The 6,765-nt window shown below is 45.5% G+C and overlaps 1 long non-coding RNA gene across 1 annotated transcript; it reads right to left on the minus strand.

Moving 5' to 3' along the window:
- Positions 1–5,814: 5,814 nt before the first annotated feature.
- Positions 5,815–6,564, minus strand: LOC148001704 (uncharacterized). The gene is made up of 2 exons (XR_015636050.1): positions 6,534–6,564; positions 5,815–6,447 (listed from the first exon to the last, which is right to left on the minus strand). It is a non-coding gene; the product is annotated as an uncharacterized LOC148001704 (long non-coding RNA).
- Between the last annotated feature and the right edge of the window lie 201 nt (positions 6,565–6,765).

Here is a 6,765-nt window from a genome sequence, read left to right on the forward strand (position 1 = left end):
ATAGCAACGCAGGAACCCCCCCCCCCCAGCAACTTTGCTGGCCGAGCTGCCTCCGGAGGAGCTGTCAGAAGAAGACGGATGAAAAACAGTTTCTGCATTCTCAAGATGCTTCCGTGTGACTTTAGTCACGGGTAGTAGCAATAAGGAAGAATATTTAATCCGGCTGTTGTCTCGGAATGGGACAGTCTCTCGAAGCCGTGCTTCCGGGTGCAGATTGCGCAAGCGCAGACCCGAGCCTCTCGAAGAGACTCCCGGAGCCCCGCCCACACGAGAGGGTGCTGCAGAAATGAGTCCTTTCTGTCCTTGAATCTGTTCAAGGGTAGTGTAGTCTACTATGAGTTCTGAATCAGCCAGGACAACTTAGTGAAAACCTTGTCTTAAAAGGAGGGGGGGGGGAAGTAAAGTAGCAAACACACATCCTAGTTCTGTTGTTGAAGTAACTTCTATGCGCTCAGTTCATGTTTGTGAGTGCCAATGATCTTCTTAGTGTCTGGTAGCTTTATATGCCAACAGTAGCTGAAGGAGAAGACAGATAACTGAGCAGGACTTTCTTACCTAGACTAATGGAAGAATTATGTTACAGGTTACAAAGAAATAAACGGGCCCCAGTTTGCATTTGCAGTGGCATTGACTCTCTGGCTTTCTCTATTCTGTGGTCATTCCTCTTTGGGAAGTGGAGCCCAGGTAGGGGTTGAGACGGGGGTTTCTATAGCCCAGGTCCCCGTCTCTCAAGTGCTGGGATTATTGCCATGAGCCACCAAACTGGAGCTGCCAGCACTTAGCTCTTCGCAGGCTCCCCAACTGTGAAAGAAATAACTTCTCTTCACAGGCTACCCATCTTCTATTGTAGCAGCACAAGTGTACTAGACACGCTCTCTCCAAAGAACCTACAGACTGTAGGCGCACATCATGATTAGTAATTGACATTACAACAATCTTGCTGTTGAAGCACCTATGGAAACAACAGACTTACCCTCTGTGGGGACAGGGACTGCCAGCAGTAGGCCAGGATGGAGACATCTCAGAATTCTGCAGCAGCTCCTTATTAAAAAGGACAGTGTCTGGGACCCCAAGAAGCAGGAGACACATCCCTCCAGGGGACCTGCCATCTGAAATAAGGGTCTGACTGCAGTAGGTCAGGATGGAGACATCTCAGTAGCCCAAAGCAGCTCTTTGTAAAACAAAACAAAACAAAACAAAAAAAAACAAAAAACAAACAAACAACAACAACAACAAAAAACAAAACAAAACAGTTGTTCCCGTTTATCTTAACCTTAGCCCTGGACAACAACTGCTTCACAGTTGGCCTTGGTCTGCCTAATTATTCTATTACATCTGACTTTACTATTTTGTTCTCCTTCTGCTCTGGTGAATTCTGTGAAACTAGATATTCCTTGATGTAATGATTCTTAAATTAAGGGGTTGGGGATTTAGCTCAGTGGTAGAGCGCTTGCCTAGCAAGTGCAAGGCCTTGGGTTCGGTCCCCAGCTCCGAAAAAAAAAATTAAAAATTGAGGCATAGGTGCAAAGCACAGCACAGCCCTAATGGCCCAGGTGCAGGCTGTGTGTTCTCATCTTGGAAACAATGTAATAACTGCACAATGGTAGTTCCAGATTAATGCATGACTTGCAAAGAAACTTTGAAGAAATTGTTAGAAAATGAATTAGAGGGGTTGGGGATTTAGCTCAGTGGTAGAGCGCTTGCCTAGGAAGCGCAAGGCCCTGGGTTCGGTCCCCAGCTCCGAAAAAAAGAACCAAAAAAAAAAAAAAAAAAAATTAGAGCCAACATTGGGACCCTGAGAAAGGAAAAAAAACTATTAAAGTTATGAAATAAGTTTTGCACAACATTTGAGAGTGGCTCCTGGATAAACAAGTGTAGAATACGTAAAATCTTATACCAGTAAAACTAAGTCAAAACACTGGGACTCTGAGGAGAGTCACCATGTGCAATGTGCAGAAGCAGAAGGCTAGAGGAACTGCTGAGTTAAGGGTTAACTTGATTCTTTCTGGCCACTGCCTGGCAGCTTTGCCCATGTCATTTATCATTAGAGCTTCACAGGGAAATGCAAGTAGCTGACCTCGGAGCTCTGAGCTCTGAAGCATAAGTCAAAAGTTAAAGTTTAAATAATGATGTTTGCAATTATTATTATTTTGGCCACAGACCTGGAACTAGGGGAAGCTTGAAACTTTAGGGAACAATTGTAATCCTTAATTCTTTGTGGAATATGGTTATTCGTTTGAATTTGATTTGGCAATGATTATACAATGTCTTTTTTTTTTTTTCTGCCTGCTTTTGGCGTATCAATAAAAAAGATTGGGGCAAGAAAAAAGTGAGAGAGTGTGAGAAGAGTGAGTGAAGAGAAAATGTGAGGTGTGTGTGTGTGGAGAAGTGTGTGTGTGAGTGAAGAGAGAATGTGAGGCGTATGTGAAGTGTGTGAGTGAATGGAGAGTGCATGTGGTGTGTGTGAGATATGTGTGAGGTGTGTATGAAGAATGTGAGAGTGAAAGGGAACGAATAGAGGTGTGTAGGAGTGTGGGAATTTGAGAAGATCACACTGGAGAAAAGCAGAGGTGTGCAAGAGAATGCAGAGTGTGTGCAGTCTCAAGCTGTGAGTGACAGAGAAATAGAGCAATGAGTGAGAGAGGAGAGAAACTTTAAGCTTTGAAAAATTGCCTGTCAGTCTGTACCAAAAAGTAGTGCGTGTCTATTATGCGCCTTCCAGATATCCCTGCTTCCATTTGAGAACTCACCCCAAATCCTGTGTTGAGGCTGGACCTGACAAATCGCCACCCATTTCTGCAGTGCAAGGGAGATTGGAAAAATCTCTTCAGAAATTAAGTGTGCCTGGTTATTGGATCAAATGGCTATTCATTGTTGTGCAGGGGCAAATGGCAGATGGGGAGGACTGATTTTTGAAGGTTTAGGGTCCACTTAAACTCAAGTCAACCAAGATTGTGCCTCTGATTTGTGACGTGGATATGACAGTTTGTAAATTTAATGAGAACACTCTGTGGGGTGCCATGCCTAAGGCTGGCATGGCGCTCACTTTGATTTTACACTTTTATTTTAGGTCACGTGTATGTGCTTATGTGCATATGAGGGAAGAGAGCCCAGAGAAGAGGGGATTCGATCCTCTGGTGCTTGGGAGTCACCTGACATGGGTTCTAGGAACCAAACTCAGGTCCTCTGCAATAACAGTCTGCCCTCCTAACTACCAGACCATCTCTCCAGTCCCAAAGTGTTGATTTTCAATAATACTGCTAGACGTGCAGACTCGAGTTTCATTTTTAATAATGAAAAAAAAATCATTAAATGGAATGTGGTGGATGGAGCACACTTGAAACCCCAGCACTTGATGCAGGTAGGAGGATCAGCAGTTCAAGGCCGTCTTTGGCTACATATTGAATTCTAGACCAGCCTGGGCTACATGAGAGATCATGTCTCCAAAAGAAAAAAAACAAAAAAAAAAAAAACATATGAACTGTAACCTGGGATTGGCGTATTTGTGCAAAGCTGTGTTCTCAGCATTGGTGTTTATATCAGTTAATTTCTAAAAAAATAAACCAAAAAACCTTTGAAGATACTCTACATCCTGCACTATTAAACATTTAGTCACTGGCTGGAGAGATGGCTCAGTGGTTAAGAGCACTGACTGCTCTTCCAGAGGTTCTGAGTTCAAATCCCAGAAACCAAATGGTAGCTCACAACCATCTGTAATGGGATCTGATGCCCTCTTCTGGTGTGTCTGAGGACAGCTACAGTGTACTCATAAATAAGTAAATCTTTAGAAAAACATTCAGTCATGATCTAAAAACCCTATGTAAAAATAAATAGTTGACTAAGCATGGTAATATACTCCTTAAATCCCAGCCTGGGAAGGTAGGGGTGGATCTTTGTGAGTTCCAGGCCAGACAAAGAGACCATCTTAAAACAAAACAGGGGCTGGGGATTTAGCTCAGTGGTAGAGCGCTTACCTAGGAAGCGCAAGGCCCTGGGTTCGGTCCCCAGCTCCGAAAAAAAAAAAGAAAAAAAAAAAGAAACAAGAAAAAACAAAACTTCAGAGAATAGGAGCTGTGAGCAGAGAGGCTTAGGCACTATGCTTTGAAGGGCTCCAGGAAGAGCTGGGCTTTGAAATGTCTGCTGAGGAGTCACTGTAGAGCAGGGAGCACTCACTCACTATGTGGGAGGAAACAAGGACCTCCACCCACTGCTCCAGGGTCTTTAGAAAGTCACTTTCAACACTGTGGGGCAAGTTGAGATGCAGCTGTGACTACAAGGCCACACAGGACGAGCTGTGGAACCAAATAAAACTGTCCAGAGAATTTTCTCCAAGACCAGGTGCACAGGAACTGAAAGAGCTCTGTGGGTGGCATTAAGGGCTCCGGAGAACAGTTTCATATTGTTTTGCACAGCATGAAAGATTCTGAAGCAAATGACATCATGGTGGGCCAGGACAGTGGGAAGGGGCCTTGTTTGTATAACCTCTGATGAGTAGGATGTCCTGGTAAAAACCATCACTCAGAAACAAACTGAGTGGCTATGAAATGAAGACAGCTCTGTCAAAGTGAGGGATAGCAAGTGTAGTCGAGGGAGTTATGGAAACTTTAGTGGTTTCATTGAGGTAGTTTGGCGGTAACAATTCTGCCCATGACAGTTTTGGTGGCAGCTGTGGTGGTGGCAATAGAAATGGCTCTCGTGGGATTGCTAATGACAGTGGTTCTGGAGGATGTGGCCTTGGCTATTCTGGAGGAATGAGTACGCACAGCAGAGGCGGTGGTCAGGGGCAGGGTTATGGAAAGCCAGGCAACAGCTATGTGGGACGGCAGCTGTCCAAGAGGAATAATGGAGGTGGCAGCACCTGGCAGCGATGGTGAGAGCTGCAGGGACCTTTACTGTGGTAATATCCTCAGTCATCAGACTTGGGACAGTGCTAGAAGCCTCAGAGGCAGCAACTCTGGCCCTGTGATTGCGAAGGCCAATACGTTGCCAAAGCGTATAACTAAGGTGGCCTTCAAGGCGTGGTGGTGGTGGACGGTTCTAATTACTTCCAGGTAGCAAAGTTTAACAGGAACAGCCAGGGAAGCCTCAGGTTACAACCCAGAGCAGCACCAAGGTGGCAGGGCAAGTCGCAGAGATGTTTTAGAGGATCCTCCTGAGTACAGGGGGAGGAACCCATCAAGGACTGTATTTGTGCCTATGTACCAGGGCGTTCTGTTGTTTCTGTACTTTGGGGGCGGGTGGCTTAGACTTTTTTATGCTGTTAGCTGACCAAGATGCTGAATGAATGTGTCCGTTAAAGGGACTAGCGACTGGGAGTGAATGACTCAAGCCAGTTCCAGCACCCATGGGTGTGAGCTGTGCCCATTCCAGGTCTCCTCTAACCCCAGCACGGGGGAGGCGGAGACAAATCTCTAGGCCAGCCTGGTCTATGTAGGGACTTCCAGGCCACTCAAGTCTTCAGTATGAGACTATCTCAATGACAATAAAAATCAACAAAAGTGTGGCTCAGCATTTAAGAGCACTAACTGCTCTTCTGGAGGTCCTGAGTTCAATTCCCAGCAACCACATGGTGACTCCCAACCATCTATAACGGGATCTGATGCCCTCTTCTGGTGTGTGTGAAGACAGCAACAGTGTGTTAATATATAAAATTAAAATCGTGCGCCTGTGACCAAGGTGCTGACCAGCCTTCTAGTCAAGCATGAGTCCGGGTTGAGGAGACTCAAGGGACTAAGGAAGCGGTGAATGAACCACACCCAGTGCCCTCTGATCTGCATATTCACCACAGATGCAAACAGCTACACACACTGAAGGTCTTTTTCTAAATAAATTTATTTACCGCATTCTTCACATATGCAGTAGTTTGCCATTTTGTATATGAACAAACTTTAAGAAGTTTTCAGTGGACTGTGAACAATATGAATTAAACAAATTCATCACACCAGTGATTAAAAATCTGCAGAGGGTTGGGGATTTAGCTCAGTGGTAGAGCGCTTACCTAGGAAGCGCAAGGCCCTGGGTTCGGTCCCCAGCTCCGAAAAAAAGAACCAAAAAAAAAAAAAAAAATCTGCAGAAAGAGGTAATCGAAATTCAGGAGTAAAAAGACAACCAGAAGCTATGTTTAATCATACACCACACACACACACACACACACGCGCGCACACACACACGTGCACGCGCACACACACGCGCGCACACACGCACACGCGCACGCACACACACACACACACGCACACACACACACACGCGCGCGCGCACACACACACACACACATTTAAAGACAGCTTTTCCTTCTGTGACCCATGACGTGCAGACCTAAGACAGGAAGGCAGCTGCTGCAGTCCAAATGGCAGGGTGTGGACCAGGACTCCAGCTCTCTCCACACAGAAGAGCTGTGGATGCTCCGGCATTCAGACTGCATCTCTAATGACGAGGTGTGAGTACTGCCTGTTTCAACAATATTCAAAACCAGTTCTATGGCTACCCGTCAGTAAGACGCACACCGCCACCAGGCCCTGGGTGCATCTACTTACCTGCAGGAAAGTGCTCCATGAGCAGGGCATGCTGAGGTACAAATGGGCAACGTGGTGGTGTAAAGAGAGAACAAACATACAGGAAACGGGGATACATGCATCTTTTTCGATTTAAACACAAAACAATTTGAGGCAGTTCTGAAAATAATACACCTTTTCTCAAGTCTAAATTAATTTAAAGGCATTTACAGAAGAGAAAAGGATGCACTAAGGACTAGAGGACTCCGGTCTG

This window comes from Rattus norvegicus, chromosome 13, assembly GCF_021556685.1.
Source record: "Rattus norvegicus strain SHRSP/BbbUtx chromosome 13, alternate assembly SHRSP_T2T, whole genome shotgun sequence".
NCBI classification, from domain to species: Eukaryota; Metazoa; Chordata; class Mammalia; order Rodentia; family Muridae; genus Rattus; species Rattus norvegicus.